Genomic DNA, 16730 nt, shown 5'->3' on the forward strand with positions numbered 1-16730 from the left:
GGAGGGTGAAGGGAGGGTGGGGACAAGGGGAAAAAATGAGAACCAAGACCTGGCATGTGAAGGTACAAGATCCCAGTAATGAATGTAACTCTACTGTCTACCTAGAATGTACCAATAAATTAAATTTTAAAAAAATACTGAAAATTCTGAAAAAAAAAAAAAAGATCATAGATGATGGATTTAATTTTTTCTTTGTGAAAGAGGAAGCAGGCTTGTCCACTGAGAGGTAACAGAATGATATATTTTAGAATAATCTTTTAAGGAAACAGAAAGCAAGGGCTAGCTCACAATAGGCAAGGATTGAGAGGTGACCCAGAAGGCCAGTTGGTGTTGGAGATCACAGTTTCATGCCAACATCTTCTTAGGTACTTTTATTCAAGGAAGTGTCCCATGCAATTCTCATTCCTCTCTCTTTCCTGAAGCCATAGCCCTAAGAGGAAGGCAAATGGTTAGCCCATAGGGAATGAAGCAGGACGTGGGGAAAGCACAAGTTGTGTTTAAGGCAAGAAGATAGGGTATTCTAGGTAAAAACTAGAGGCTTGTGTGTGTGTGTATGTGTGTGTGTGTGTGTGTGTTGACCTGAAGTTTTCAAAATACAAAATGGAAAAGAACTAGCAGGGAATCAAGAATGAGAAAAACCACAGATGAGAAAATGCAGAGGAGTAACAGAATATGTGGGTAAGGGAGAGAGGTTAGAAGTGTGGGGGTGACAAGAGATCTCACACAGGGAAGCTTGGTTGACAGACTGCATGAGGATTCTTTAGTACCTGTGGTAGTACATCTGATCTTGGGTCCCCAGCAGGTCCTCCTGGAGCTTCGTAAAGAGGAATTGAGAGCCCTCTTGCCAGTCAGGAAGGGGGGTACTGAGTTGGGTCCTCCCGTAGAATTGTGGAACAGCTGCATCCTGCCTTGCTGGCCTCCCGTTATGCAACTCCCACAAATTTAGCAGTAGTAATCATCACAAAATATGAGCTCTTTTTATGGGCTTTATGGTTTTTATAAGTTTATGCTCTGAACAACTCTAAAAGGAAATCAGGACAGGTAATACTATCCCATTAATCGACCAGAAAGCATGAGTCTCATGTCTCAAGGTCATGCAGTACTAAATGGATAAGATACAAATAGATATCAGATTCTCTGCCTCCAACTTTTCTTAAGCCACATTATAGTTCTAGAGCTAGAAACCAGATTGGGCTCATCTAACCCAAACCCTTTTGCTATAATAGATGGAACAACAGAAGCAGCAGTTTGGAAAAGGGGAAAATGTAAAGGCCACAGGTTGGATTTTCTGGAATCCAACTCTGAGGTTGAGATTACCGTGAGGTAGTTGACAGGTGTGTAGAAAGGGCTCAAAAGGATGAAAGCAGGGTGCAGCAGAAGGAGAAGTCAAACTGATGATACAGCTTCAGCCAGTACTACAAGGAACTCCGAAGGCAGGACACTCCCTCAGGGGTGTGCTGAGCTAGGAAGGCCAAGCCTTTCTGCCAGCCTTACTCCTAGCCACTTCGTGACAGGGCCTCTGGGTTGTGCGCAGGATAAATGTGGGTTTCAATCCTGGTAAGCACTACCTGTTCCTGTCTGCTCAGGAACCAGCTATGGTGTTAAGCAGACCCTGCACATGCTTCTTTAAGCCTCGGGATCCTGTACTGTAATGTAGAAAAATGATAAGAAAAGTTAAGGCTTGGCATCCTTATTTGTGAAATAGGAAGGGATAACCATAACACCCTTCGGTGTGAAGATTTGGTGAGGTTAAATTATCACAGCTGACTACCACGCGCGCGCGCGCGCGCGCACACACACACACACACCGTAAGCACCTGTGTGAGGATGGAACCCAGGGCCTTCACAATGAGCTATATCCCTGGCTCTTTTTAAATTTTTATTTTGAGACAAGGTCCTGCCAGTTGCTGATCAGGTGGGGATTGAACTTGAAATCCTGTCTCCACCTTCCAGATAGCTGGGGTTACAGGCATATACCATTGATGCCTGGCAAAAGCTATATATTTTTATACCTATAAATGCTATATATTTAAAGTGTGTGGTTCAGTGCCAGACATAACATTGGCTATAAAAGTTGTTCAATAAATAATTCATTTAAACTTTAAAGTGTTCCAGAAAGGCTCAGTGACTTTCTAGAGGCCAAAGTTAGTGTCAGAGCCAGAGGTGAAATGCATCCTACTACTACTTGCTCTTGGGTTTGGGTTTTGGATCAAGAAATTTCGGTGGAGATGTCTCCGGGATGAATCACAGTGTAGTAGAAGGGAGTGGCCCCTGAATGTGCCTTTACCTGGGAGAGTCTGAGTCTGCAGGCCAAGTCACTGGTGTCATCCCCAAGTGAAAATGTGTTCTTGCTGAATGGAACCAATAAGATAAAAATTTAAGGATGAAGTCATCAGAGTAGCAGCCATCACCAAGGCAGCACTTGGCTAAGGGATGATTAAGCAGGCTACTTTGATTCATCAGGGCTGAATCTGACTATTTCTGTGTATGGTGATTGCTTTGGCCACTAGATCTGGATTCTACTCCTTGGATGTCCTCACTTTCTGGGCTCTTAACAAGGGATAATTTATTTTCCCACTCTTAGCCTGAGATTTTTCTATAAAATAAGAGTTGGATCTGGCCAAGCTACTTCTTATTCTATCATGATTTAATTCTTTGATTCCAACTATTTAGCATAGTGCAGATATTTTAAGGCAAAACATGACTGTATTATACCATAGATAAATGTGTTGTACAAAGACCACAGAGAAACGTGTTCAGTAGCTCTGACAAAGAAATCCAACTGTTTACATTTCAGTGAAGAAGACTGGTGGGAGGGGGGGTGGATCAGTACTGTGAGTCGACCAAAGTACTCCACAGTCATTACAGAATCATTAGATTTAATTTCTGTCCACTTGTCCAGAGTTGATGTTTAGCCTTTATCAGCAGTCGCTAGTTGCTGGTCAGGGCAGGCTTATGCTAGCTAACCTCAGCTTTCTTCTCTAGGAAGGGGATGGGAAGTGGTCAAAGGTAGAAGGCTGGAAGTAAATGCCAAAGCTGTTGTTTTTCCATCAGAAAACTGCAATGAGGTGTTCAAATGTAAACTCATTCCAGTATCGTGAGGCCTTTACTGTTTATTGAAGCATCTGCTTTTTTTTAATTCAGTGTGGCTTTTGTGCTGTACTGTTTTCACCTCAGGTAATTAATGACTTGAGTAACTTTTGAAGTATGGTCAACTACATTCTTTTATTGGCCATGCAGTGCATTTTTTATTATAACTTTCATTATCTTGAATTCTGGAAATGTAATCATTGTACTTTCACTTTTGGATTTTTTTCTTGCCTAAACCATTGTACATTTATATAACAAATATTTAATTCTTAAGATTTAAGGGATTTAAAAGTTAGCTTTGAAAATAGATTGGGGGAAACATCTACTTTGGTCTAAAGCTAGCCAGATAAGGAAATAGAAAAGCAATTAGAAGTTTTGACAAACATGGTAAAATCAATTTTGTATAATTTTATGAAAGCTGTTTTAGCCAAAGTGTATGAGTCAGACCTTCCCTTATTGTTGCCACTCATTCATTCATCCATTCTCTATTATTCATTATTTGTTCATTTATTTGCCAAAAATGCTTTAGACACTAGGTAACAACAGTAAATAACACAGTAACACAGTCAGAGCTTACTGTGTGCCCGGTCTGTGTCAGGCTTTTTGAAGTTGGAACTCAATTTTTGATTCCCCCAGTCTGGTGTAAGAATTAATGGGGTAGGCATTCCATTGGGAATCCAGCCCTCCCACACACACACTCACTAATAAGCTGTGTGACTTTAGGTGAGACCCTTTCTGTGTCAGTTTTCTCCTTTGTGAAATGGAGCATTGCTCACTCTATTTGCCTCATGACTTTGATGGAAGTATCAAATGAAACAGTGGTTTTGAAAGAGCTTTGGAAAGTATCAAGCACTATATAAAAACAAGTAATAGTCTTGTTATTGTGGCAGCATTTTTGGCCATCTCTTGTCCCTGGGAAAACTATTGAGGATGGGTACTTTTATTATTCTCTTGAACTGGTCTGTATGTTTATAATGGTCAGCCTTACCACTTCCTCCGTGTATACAACCACTCAAATTCCTATCCACAGGGCAGGGAATTCATAATGAAGCGATCGAGGAATATAACTATAGTGAATAAACTCATCTAGAAAATATCATTTATTTAGAATTTTCATATCTTCTTGATTCATCCTAAGTAATTCATATGTATCTAGGAATCTGTCCATTCTGTGTTTTCTATCTTTATTAGAAAACAGGTTCTCAAAGTACATATTGATTTTAGATTTCTTTGTTTTTGGGGGGGTTATTTTGTTTTTTTTCTTTGAGACAGGATCTCACCATGTAGTTCAGACTATCCTTGAACTCACTGAGTAGCACAAGCTGGCCTCATACTTGTGGCAGTCCTCCTGCCTCCTCCTCCCTAGTGCTGGGATCACAGGCATGGGCCACCACACTTGGCTGATCTTCTGAATTTCTGTAGCATCTGTTGTGATTTCACCCTTTTCATTCCTGATTGCATGGATTTGAGTTTTTTCTTTTCCTTTTTGATAAGGTTGACTAAGGGTTTGTCAGTTTTAATTTTCTAAAGAACCAGCTGTTCAATTCATTGATTCTGTGTATTGTTTTCTTAGTCTCTGTTGCATTAATTCCTGCTCTGATCTTTGTAGTTTCCTCCCTTGTATGAGCTTTGGGATTGACTTGCTCTTCTTCTTCTAGAAACTTAAGGTTCATTCAACATTAGGTTGTTTATTTGAGCTTATTTTGTTTTTCTGAAATTACCATATCACTGCTATAAATTTCCTTCATAGGACTATTTTCATTGCATCCCATAAGTTCTGATACATTGTATTAGCATTATCATTTAATCATAGAAACTGTCTAATTTCTTTTTTAATTTCATCTGTGACCCAGTGGTTGTTCAGGAGGATTTTCTTTAATTTCCAGGTGTTTGTGAAGTTACTGTGGTTTCTTTTGGCATCGATTTCCAATGCCATTACATTATGGTCTGATAATATGCATGGGATAATTTCAATTCCTATGCATTTATGTAAGCATGTTCTATGAGCTAATATGCTCTATTTTGGAGAACATGCCATGTACAGTGAGAAGAATGTGTATTTTGATGTTGTGGGGTAGAACACTCTGTAGACATCTACTAAGTCCATTTATTCAAAAGTTTGGTTCAGTTTTCATATTTCTTTTTTGACTTTTTTGTCTAGTTGATCTATTTGTGACAGTGGGGTATTGAGGTATCCCATTACAATTGTATGGGTGCTATTTGAATTTTTATGTTCGTTAGTATTTGTTTTATATAGTTGGGTGTGCTAGTGTTTGATGCATATATATTTATGATTATTATCTCTTCTTGGATTATTCCCTTTACAAGGATGTAGTGACCTTCTTTTTCTCTCTTCATCAGTCTTGGTTTGAAATCTACTTTGTCTGCAAATAGAATAGCTACCTCTTCTTTTTTCCGGGTTCCTATGGCATATTGTTTTCTATCCTTTGACTTTCAGTTTATGGATTTCTTTTTTAATTAAATGAGGTTTCCTGTATGCAGCATTTTGTTGGATCTTGCTTCTTGATCTGTTCTGCCAGTCTGTTTCTTTTGATTGGTTAATTGAGACCATTTACATTAATTGGTATAACTGATATATATTGACTTATTCTTGTCATATTATTTTCCTGTTGTTGGTTCCCTTTTTTCCCTCATCTGTTTAATTGTTTGTCTTGCCTGGTGGATTCATTCTTTTGAGATTCATGGAGTTTCAGTTTTTGTTACTTCTTTTTAGAATGTCCTTCAGAACATTTTTAGAGTCCTGTTTTGGTGGTTATGAATTTCTAAAGGTGTTCTTTGTCGTGAAAGTATCTTAAATCTCCAGTAATGTTGAAAGACAGTTTTGCACTGTATATCAATCTGGTGTGGAGGTTTTAGGGATTAAAATACTGCACTGCAGACTCTTCTTGACTTGAGGTCTTTTGTTGAGAAGTCTGCTATATTTCTGATGGGGTTTCCTTTATAGATGATTTGTTTCTTTTTCTCTAACAACTTTTAATATTCTGTTCCTGTGTTGGAATTACAAAATATTAACTATTATATGCATTGGTGTAGATTTTCTTTTGATCATGGCTAATTGAAGTTCTATATACCTCATTTATCTATATGTCAAATTCTTTTTCCCAGATTGAGAAGTTTTCTGCCATTATTTCTGACAACAGGATTTTTATGTCATTTGTGCTGTCTCCTACATTTCAGAGATGTCTTCCAGATGTACTTTGCTTTTAAGTTTTGAGCCTCCTCCATAAACTGTTACTAGTAGCCTTTACAGTTTGGGCAAGAATGAAAGAGTGTCATACAAAGATCTTTCTGCTAAATCTTTCATCTAAAATTTGTTTAGTGGGACCACACAAAACAATGGTAAAAGCCTCACCTAAGAAAACCCCAGAAAAGTGAATGAGTCTGTCTTCTCCAATCATGACTTCTTCAATAAGTTTGTAACTTTCAAGCTTCGCCAGTTCTGGATGATCAAAAATAGAGGCAATTTCATCTCCTGTGACAAGAGCTAGGTGTTCCCACCTGCAAAATCTGCATGCTGAATAGCTATGACATAGTGGCATCAAAGAGCTGTTCAGGATAATTATAAATTAACTGCCTGTTAATAAAACAGCTTATTCCATGCTTAATAATACATTAAGCTTTCTTCTTCATTTTTTTCCTTTTCTACATGTTCTATTTCTGCAGCCTTTGCTATAGAATCAACTCTTACCTGGGAACCAAATATCTTTATTTCATCTATATCCATTCCAGTATTTGCAATAAGGATTTTGGCATTTTCAATTTGCTTTGGTTGATTCATTCCAATTTTTTTATCCAACAGAAAGCCTTCATCTAAACAGGAATCTGCTAGACTCCTGAGTTTCTTGATGACATACATTGCCTCCAGATCACTAGAACCTTTTAGTCTGAGAACAGCGTCTATAGCTAATTTGGTAAAGTGGTCTTTGTAATGAGTAAGAAGTTTTGAGGATAATGTCATTCTTGCATTATTCATCAAATCCTGACAAAATTTAACTTCAGCAGAATCATGATAAACAGCAGAACTCAAGAGAGCCTCTCTTGCAGCCTTTATGGCTTCTCTTCAACAGTGGTGGAGTGACTTTTTTGTAATTAAAGATTCAACTTCCCTTAATAATTCTGCTGCTAAAACAGTGAAAGATGTAATGCTATCTCCAACTTTATCATCTTGAACTGTAACATACGAACTAAAACTTCAGCAGTTGGATTGTTAACACCAGTGTTTTTTAGAATAGTGGCCCCATCATTGGTTACCTTAAGAGCAGCATCTCATCCACTGCTTATAAGAATTTTATCCTTGCCCTTGAGTACCAGGATGCTCTGTACAAAATCTCCAAAGGCAATGGCATCAATGGAAGAAGACAGACAAGTTGTCTCTGCTTTCACTTCATCAGCTCCAGCCTTTAAGATGTTAATGGGTGCATGGTAAAAGGACACTATGGCTTTGAAGAATTTGACACACAAGCCAAACCCTCATAGCTCATGCCCAATAGCCAGTGGAAAGAGGACAGCCTACACCCTCCTTTAATATTTGACTTCTAAGCATTTCTGGATGAATATTCTGTTAAAAGAGCTACAAAATAGCACTTTGTAATAATTGTTGCCTTGCCTTGATCTAAATTTTTTGACCCCAGTTAAGAATAAATGAATACTGTATAACCTGGGCTGGTGGTGCATGCCTATAATCCTAGCACTTAAGAGGCTGAGGCAGGAGTATCTCAGTGAGTTTGAGTTTAGCCTGAGCTACATAGTGAGTTCAAGGCCAGCATGAACTACATAGTGAGACCCTGTCTCAAAAAACAAAAGGAAAAAAAAATAAATGAATATAGCCAACTACATTAGCTGGGGGAGGAGACCTGATTTTTAAACACTTACAAGCCATAGAATGAAATAGCAAATATGAACTCAGCAGCATGTCTTATAAAATCAAAATTCCTGTAGATTTGCTCATTAGTGAAGCTTCTTAAATAATAAAAATATCCACAATAACAAAGCACAGTTTATATATATTCACCTTCTTGGGGCAGAGGAGTACATCAGACTATATGGAGTTAAAATGTCTTTATGTTAAATTTTTATTTTTAAAACATATCATTTGGTCATAATATAGTTAGAACAGAATTTTTTCTACAACTCATCATTTTCCTTTCACATGACGTTTTTTCTGATTAATTTCCTAGCATCTATAAGGATTTCAGGTTCAATATACTTATTTAAGATGAATGGAAAAAATACTAGGAGTTTGAGATTATACATAGAAGGCAAAATAAAAGATTTTTGTTTTTCTTTGAAATGTCTTAGTATAGATAAAGAAAGTGAAGGCACAGGAACTTAGGACTTGGAATTATGCTCTGCTTCATCTGTGGAGGAGAGAGGAGAGATAGATAGTAAGAGCTGCGGTGTCCTTGAGGGTAGGGCAACACAGGACATAACTCTGATTCATAAATACAGGAATTGAACATTTGGTCTGAGAGTCAGACACAAAAGCAAGGACCAAATGCTGAGGGACTTGAATGCTCAGCTAAGGTCTTCACTGAGGTCTCATAGATCATGTTGAACTGTAGATTTCTGAGTGGGGGTGGCCAGATCAAACTTATATTCCAAAAAGTTTAATCTGGCAGCATTATACAAGAAAGGAAAAAACTGGAGGTGGGGAGCATATCTACTCATGTATTAAAACAGTAGGTATTTTTGTTTTATAATTGACTTTTTAAATTGGCAGAAATTGGGGGATGAAATCATAAACTTATTTTTAATGTACTTAGGTTACATAATTCTTTTTTATATTTCCACAAAATATGAGCTTCTCATGTGTAACATCTTTACTTTTTACCCAAATAAATGAAGATGTATTGGATTTTTTTACTTTGAGAATCTGGTTCATATATAGCTGATTTTTTAGTCTTTATTTTTTATTAGTACATGTTTGCCATACATAATGATCACATTCATTGTGGGGAATTTGTACCTCTATATAATATATCTTAATTCTTCTTTTCCATGTACCTTCCCCTTCCTTCAACCTTTCTTCCCTTCCCCAATTACAGAAGCTCTGTTTCCTTATTTTCTTTCATTCTCTTTTTCAAAATCTTTTTTCCCTTCCGTCTCCCCCACCCCCCGCCCTTGTTCTCCTTCCATTTGAACAAGTTCTTTCTACTTCCCAATATCTGTCTGCCATTTTGCTCATTTACACTTTGGGTCTCTCACACAAGAGAAACAATTCAATATTTAAACTTGTGTGTCTGATTTATTTAAGATTATGGTTTTGAGATGCATCCATTTACCTAAAAGTGACTCAAGTGTATCCTTTATGGCAGAATAGTACTCCTTTGTATATTTTTTAAAAATATTTTTTTCTTTATTCATCTGTTGATGGGCATATGGGCTGTTTCCAAGATTTAGATATTATAAATTGTGGTGCTATAAACATGAGTATGCATGTATTATTGTGGTATAATGCGTCTAATTCTTTTGGGAAGATACAAGAATGGGGAATAGCTCTGTCAAATGGAACCTCTAGTTTAATTTTTTGAGGAATCTCCATACTTATTTCCACAATGATTGCACCAGTCTACATTCCAACGGTGGGACAGGGCTCCTTTTTCCCCACAGCCTCACGACCGTTTGTTATTGGTAGATTTCTTGATGATAACCATTCTTTCTAGCATGAGGGGGTAGCTGATTTGTTTTTATGTGTCCGTATCAAGGAAGTAGAAGAATTTTTCTTTCACTCCTCCATATCTGTGGGGCAGGCAGAACCACGCTAGTGTAGAATGATGCTCTTTACTGCACTCACTAGCATAGTTGGTGAGTTTCCTGGCTCTGTCATAATTCTGTTTTTGTTATTGTTTGTTTTTGTTATTGTTTTGTTTGGGTTTTGGTTTTTTGAGACAGGGTCTCACTATGTAGTTGAGACTGACCTGGAACTTACTATAGCACAGGCTGGTCTCGAACTCACAGCAATCCTCCTGCCTCCAACTCCCAAGTGCTGGGATTATAGGTGTGTGCCACCACGCCTGGCCTTATCATGATTCTGATAGAGATGTTTTCTAGTAGGCTCTGATGTGAACATTTAGTAATCAGACTTTCTACAAAATCATTACCTCTTCTGCTTTGAGTATTTGCTTTATGGCAATCATTCATGGAATCTGACTAAACCCAAAATCTTAAACGCAAACTCAAATCATTTAGGTATGCATTACAAAGGATAATTTAGTTCACTTGAGTCTCAGTAACAAGACATCCTCAATCAGTCATCAGCATTTATGGTTAAAAAAAAAATCAATCAAGTTAATTACTTAAAAGCCTTTCCTAAGTTGAGAATATAACTAATTAACGTAACTGGTTATCTTGTCCTCTAGAAGCCTTCGTTCATTCATTTAACATTTGTTTAGTACATACATACTTTATGCCAAAGCTGAGATCAGTGACAGTCACTGCCCTTATGGATCTCCAAGTCTAGCATCTTCACAAGAAATGAGAATTTCAGCACAGTGTGGTAAATACAGTAAGAGAAAGTGTAGGGAACTATAGGGACAAAGTGACTGACTATACGCAGAAATGTAAAACATGAAGGTAGAGGAAGATTACAAGAGGTAGTTAATAAAAATCTTGATATTACTTACTAAGAATGTGAATTTTATCCTATGTGAGTTGTTTAAACAGAAGGAAGTCAAGACTAGCATTGTGTTATTATATTATGGGTAGGACAAAGAACAGGTGTAAGGGGGAGGGTAAGCTGAGGTCAGGGGAACTAGTTATAAGATTGTCACAGTCCAGGCATGATGGCACACACAGCCTGGCACTCAGGAGTCTGAGGCAGGAGGATCTTCATGAGTTTGAGGCCAGCCAGGGATACATAGTGAGTTAGAGGCCAGCCTGAATCACATGATGAGACCCTGTCTCAGAACAAACAAAAAGACTGAGTGACTGAGTAAAGTAAGGTACTCTTCAGATGAAAAAAAAAGCAGCTGAATTTGAGAGAAGAAATGGGATTTGAAAGAGATCTGGGAGACAGTGGTAATCAGTTGTTGAGTAGAAGCTGTAAGAGGGAATAATAACAAGGTAGTCAAGGACAGGGCTGAGGGGAGGCCCCTGGGGTCCTATGATTGATGTCAGCCTTCAGCCATGTCTGTCCTGAAAGACTGCAGCAGCTGAGTTATCAAAGGACTTAATTCAGTCCCTGACATGAATCCTACCCATTTGTCTTTGACACCATCATGGGAGTGGTCTTTGGCCTCTTCATACTGAGGCTTTGGGAATGGTGATGGATAATTATCAGGTTTCCTGGGTGGGTGCTTCTGAGTTCCTGCCTCTGTGTTCAGGAGCGCTCATGCTGCTCCCACTGGAGGAGGGACCCTTTTGGATTTCAGGCCTTCCCTTTAATAGCTCTGTAACCACATGAATGTGTTCTGTTCCATCTTGATAATGGTTATTATAATTAGCACTTTATGTCTTCAAAGACTTCAACAACATGAAGTAATCGATCTGCATACTGTCCCAGTGCACTAGTGAGTAGGGGTTCTTGATCTGTTTTCCACATGGGAAAACCCAGAGGTACTCAGTGACTTGCCCAAGACAATAAATAGCACACTGGCAGAGCTCAGTTTTGAATCTGCAGTTTTCAATATCTTATACATTCTTACTAGGAGTTTATTGTCAGCCTTAACTTACTATATCATGTTTACCATTTCACCTGTTCAAAACCTGAGCATTGAGATCTAGAAATGGATGAGCAGCATCAAGGAAAGAATGAAGGTGACCAGATGACTAAGCTCTGCATATGGCAGGGAGGAGGTGGTGATAAAACTAAGGTTCAGCTCTTAGCATATCTGGGGAAAAATTGTTTCTTTTCCAGGGCAGCTATGACATCATTTCAACCAACAGACCAGTCGCACAAAGCTGCCTTTGATCCTCTGCTATGACTGTAACACTCTGTACAGCACCAATAAAACAGTTATAGAGATTGATTGTGATATTCATATCTGTGTGGCATGGTGAACCGAGAACTGACTTTGAAGTTAGAACAGAGCTGAAATTACCCTGAAGAGGGAGGGAGCTGGGTGACTCTGGGCAGGATCCCTATCCTATAGCACTGTGGGAAGGATTCGCTCAAGGTGTGTGTCAGCTGCCCAACATGGAATTTGACAGTTCCTACTTCATAAGTGGTTTCTGTTATGTTTATTCTCATTCATGGATAAAGTATAATACTGAAAAGGCCTCTGGCTTTTCTGTTGGATGACCGGACCAGGTAAATTAAACTGTCAAGGTATTACAGCCTGTTAAAAAAGCCAATGAAACATTTCAATCTTGAGTCATCCAGATACTGGTACCACCCCGGTTCACTGACAAATATGGGAAGATAATTTCAGTAGGTTAACCCTCAGTGTGTGCCTTCCAAAACATTACAGTCATGTTACAGTAAACTTTTTATATTTGCTGTGTCACAAAGATTTATTGAAGTGATAAAAATTATTATGGAAAACATTGTGCAGTAACTGTGGCAACAGTTATTTGATCTCACAGTAATTAGCTAAGCATTTAGTTACACAATACTTTCACAATGCCTTCCTGGTTAGTTCATTAAACAAAATTAGCTTTTGTTTGAACTGTCTTCCTACATTGTCCTAAATTTTATTTTAGTTCAAAAGAATGGGAAAGTGTTTTTTAAATCTACCTTTCCAACATAGAATGTATGACTGTATTGGAGATTAACTGTTTTTATGTAATTCTGTGCACTACAGTATGATCGTGAGTCCTTGAATTATCCTCTGAAGTTTTCTACGTTTAGCTGGACTAAGAATTGAACAGTGATGTTGGAGACCATGTCTAACTGTGGCCCTGGTCCTGGACTGGATTGCAGATTGGAGTCAGCTGGTACCCTCTCTCTGTTTTAGTTTCCATCCTGTGAGATTGGGCTGCTGTATTATGCACATTAGGAATGTGGTCATTGCTTGATGATCTGCTGGTCTCCTAAGAGGACCTACATTAGTAGTTGGCCCTGCCTTTTGTGAGGCTCCTCTCCCAGGTGCTGCTTCTGCCTAGTTCTGTGTAACTCCCACTGCTCTTGGTACCTGTCTTGTGCACAGTGGAGTAGATTACAGATGACTCATCTAGACAATGACATCACTCTCGGGGACTTCCTCTTGAGATATGGGCCTCTCAAATTGGGTTTCTGCCTGAAACCCCCTCCTTCACCACTCCCCATGAAGAAGTGTAGGTTAACCCTTCCTTTTGGGCAAGATAGTGACCTTAAACACAAAAGAAAGCTTCCAGCATTTGAGATTTCAAAGTAAAAAAATAATGAAAATGAAACCAAAAAATTGTTTTATCTTATTTACTAAAAATGAGAAGGGTTACAAAGTAAATTAGTAAAGCAGGATTTTTTTAAATTCAGTGATTTATTTTAAATTTATTTGTAAGTCAACAATTAAAGCAATATCAGCTTTTGAAAACTTTTTATCTTCTGATCTTTGAATCAAGTTCTTCTCTCAGTTAATGCCCTGCTACCTACTAGTTTTCAATTAGGGAAGTTTTATGGCATAGCGTTTCTAGCCCATGTGTATTTATTTAACTGATTAGGTTGTTGTTTTCTATGTAGGATAAATACATCTTCAGCTTTCCTGACCACCAGTAGAATTCTACTACTTGTTTGGGCTTGGCATTTTTCAGGTCAGTCCGGAGAGATAAAAAATTTTTTTTTTTTTTTTTTTTTTTTTGTTCCAAGGATTGAACTCGGGATCTTAAGCTTGCAAGGCAGGCAGCAGAATGACTGAGCTAAATCCCCAGCCTGAAATAATCATAAAGTAATGTATTTTAGATGGCCTGAGCGCCTGACTTTGCGGTGGGGGGGGGTCATCTTCTCCATTCCTGCTTATATCCTGGATGACCTTGACATCTTGGCTGATATGAAGAAGGTTCCTAAAACTTCTCCCTCCCTTTCCTCCCCCACACTCTTCCTTTTCCTTAGAATAAACTCTTTCTTTCACTTCATTTGGAAACATTTGATGTTCCTGGATGAAATGTGTTGGAGCCTCTGTGAACTTTTCTCACTTTGTCTCACACTTCTTCCCCCTCAATTGGTTCTCCTGTGTTGTATGTGCCTATTTCTTGGGCCGCTCTTACTGTTATATCAACAAGTCTTGGTTCACATTATCTTGCCTGCTGGGCTGTGGGAACTCCACCACACTCCGGTGTCATCCTATAGTCTCCAATGTGTAAGACCATGTCCAGTACACAGTCTAGCAAACCACACGGTAACTTCACCCTGCCACTCCTTGGCTTCCTCAATTCTACCTACTCCTTGGCTGCCCAGCCCAACTACTCTAGATCTTCATCCTCCCAGTGCCTCTGATTATGTCTACCTTTTCCCTAAACCTGCAGCATGCTCTGTATGGATCTCCAGTTGCTTCAGGAGAGGAGGTACTATTGGAGCACTTAATGTTTCAGGGACTATGAAGTGTGTTGGGGTCATTCTTACAACTCCACGAGACAAGTATGACGATCTAGGGTGGTTTTGTAGTACAGTTTTTAAAAAGTTTTTAATTAGTACATCTTTGCAGTCTATAATGATTACATGAGGATGTTGGTACATGTACATAATGCATCTTCATTAATGAGCTAATAATTGGAAGAGCTAGTATTTGAGCCCGGGACTCTGCCTCCAACCCAGTCTCCTTTACTTTGTCCAATCCTTTCATCCTGTTTAGGTGATTCAGCCCAGCCTCGATTCCATGGTTAGTCAGTTTATTACAGCCGTTGCCAGCACCCTGTATTCCTTCGATCTCCTGCCATGCCCTCAGTCTGAGGACTGAGGTCTGGATCCACACTAGATCTTTTGTCCCAACCTGGTGCTCTGGGTCTCTGAAAAAGAAGTACTTGGATTCTTCCAGAGATAACTTTCTACAAAGAGAAGGTGCTTGATCCCATTTAGATAGAAGAATGCCCAGCCTGCCACTCACATGTCTCCCCAAACCTTGCCAAATCCTAAGCCAAGCCCGGTTGGTCATGAGTTCATTCTCATGGCAGCTTTCCCAGAAGCCCTTCCCACTTGGGCAGAACTAAGGTGTAGACAACCTGTTTTCCACTCACATCTCCTTCCAGCTGTGTGGCTCAGTTTTCCTGCTCTTCTCTGTTGGTTTTCCTGTGTGTTCTTCACATCTAAAACCCTTCTTCCTTAGTGCTGAGGCGCTGGATGACTGATAATTTTCACTATATATCTCTTACTTTGGTTTTCCTCAGCAATTAGACAAGAGAAAGAAATTCAATGAGTAAGGATAAGAAAGGAAGAAGTTAAATTATCATTATTTGCGGATGACATGATACTCTACATAGAAGACCCCAAAAACTCCACCAAAAGACTTCTAGATTTAATAACCAAATTCCGTAGCATAGCTGGATACAAAGTCAACACTCAAAAATCAATAGCATTTCTGTACACAGATAACAAACTCACTGAGAGAGAAATTAGGGAAGCACCTTTCATAGTAGCATTCAAAAGAACGAAATACCTGGGAATCTGCTTTTGCTCAGACTGAATCTTCTGCTTGGCCCACCTTCTCCTGTCACTGAATATAGAATGATTAACAATAGAATAGACTGAAGGTATTGCAAATTTCACACAGGCATACTCGTGTGTCTTGTTCCTGATTGGGTATCTATCCAGTGCCTGATAGAGTGTCTTACTTGGTAGAACCTCCAGGAACATTTGAATAAAGAAAGGGAAAAAAAGGAAAAGGGGGAGGGGGAAGAGAAGGGAAGGAAAAAGGGATTTAACACAGATACTGTGATGTTCGAGTAAATATATTTTCTTCTTTCCTCCTAAATATCCCAGTGAAGTTAGTACTGCTGCCTCTATTATAGATGAATAAATAGAAACGCACAAAAGTCACTCTGTGAGTATATGGAGAGCTCCTGTCTCTCACAGACCTGCCAAATGCCATCTCTTCTGGAAAGCCTTTCATTATCCCCAGCCTGACTGTGACACTGAACAACTATGGGACCTCTATTTGCTCAAATGACTGTGTGGATGGCCCTGCCCCCGGTGATAACTCCTTCCTCAGTGCTCCCGTGGTCCCAGAATCTTTCTTGGATCTTTCACACTCTGCCTTATACCCTCTGTGTAGTGGTGTTTCCCATGTGACAGGTCATGAGTTCCTTGGGGAAAGGGGTGCTTTCTTCTTATTTCTGTCCCCTGTCAGACTGCCAAAGGACTGCTGAGTGGCTGGCCATCCTGTCTGCTGTTCATTGTGAGGCCAGTCAGGCTCACTCCTAAGGGGCGTTTCTGTGCCAGATCACTGTTCTAACCTCTTATCAAGCAGACTTACTACTCACAAGCGTCACAGGGACTACATGCCACCCTGCTTTTCAAGCACTTCAAGTGTTAAGCTGCAAAAACTTTTTAAAAATTGGCTCTAAAAACAAACAAGTACAGGATCAAATATGTGTTTGCACAAATATGAGACAAGACTTTGTCATGTTACTTAAATGTTAATTTTAGCAATGATTATGGAAAACTGATAACAGCTATAAATTAAATGAATAATCAGTTCCACACGGTTTCAAAAACAAAAATGCAGAAATTCTTTCAAAACTGCTTTGGCCTGAAAAATCACTTTTAATTA

At 38.9% G+C, this 16730-nt stretch overlaps 1 protein-coding gene and 1 pseudogene across 2 annotated transcripts in view; one reads left to right on the top strand and one right to left on the bottom strand.

Annotated features, from left to right (window-relative positions):
• Positions 1 to 16730, top strand: part of Nsmce2 (NSE2 (MMS21) homolog, SMC5-SMC6 complex SUMO ligase) — a 238432-nt gene that overhangs the window by 152149 nt on the left and 69553 nt on the right. The window lies entirely within an intron of this gene.
• LOC104853331 lies at positions 6356 to 10251 on the bottom strand (annotated as a pseudogene).

Source organism: Fukomys damarensis, unplaced genomic scaffold, assembly GCF_012274545.1.
Source record: "Fukomys damarensis isolate Sample0158 unplaced genomic scaffold, DMR_v1.0_HiC HiC_scaffold_5, whole genome shotgun sequence".
In the NCBI taxonomy this organism is placed as follows: Eukaryota; Metazoa; Chordata; class Mammalia; order Rodentia; family Bathyergidae; genus Fukomys; species Fukomys damarensis.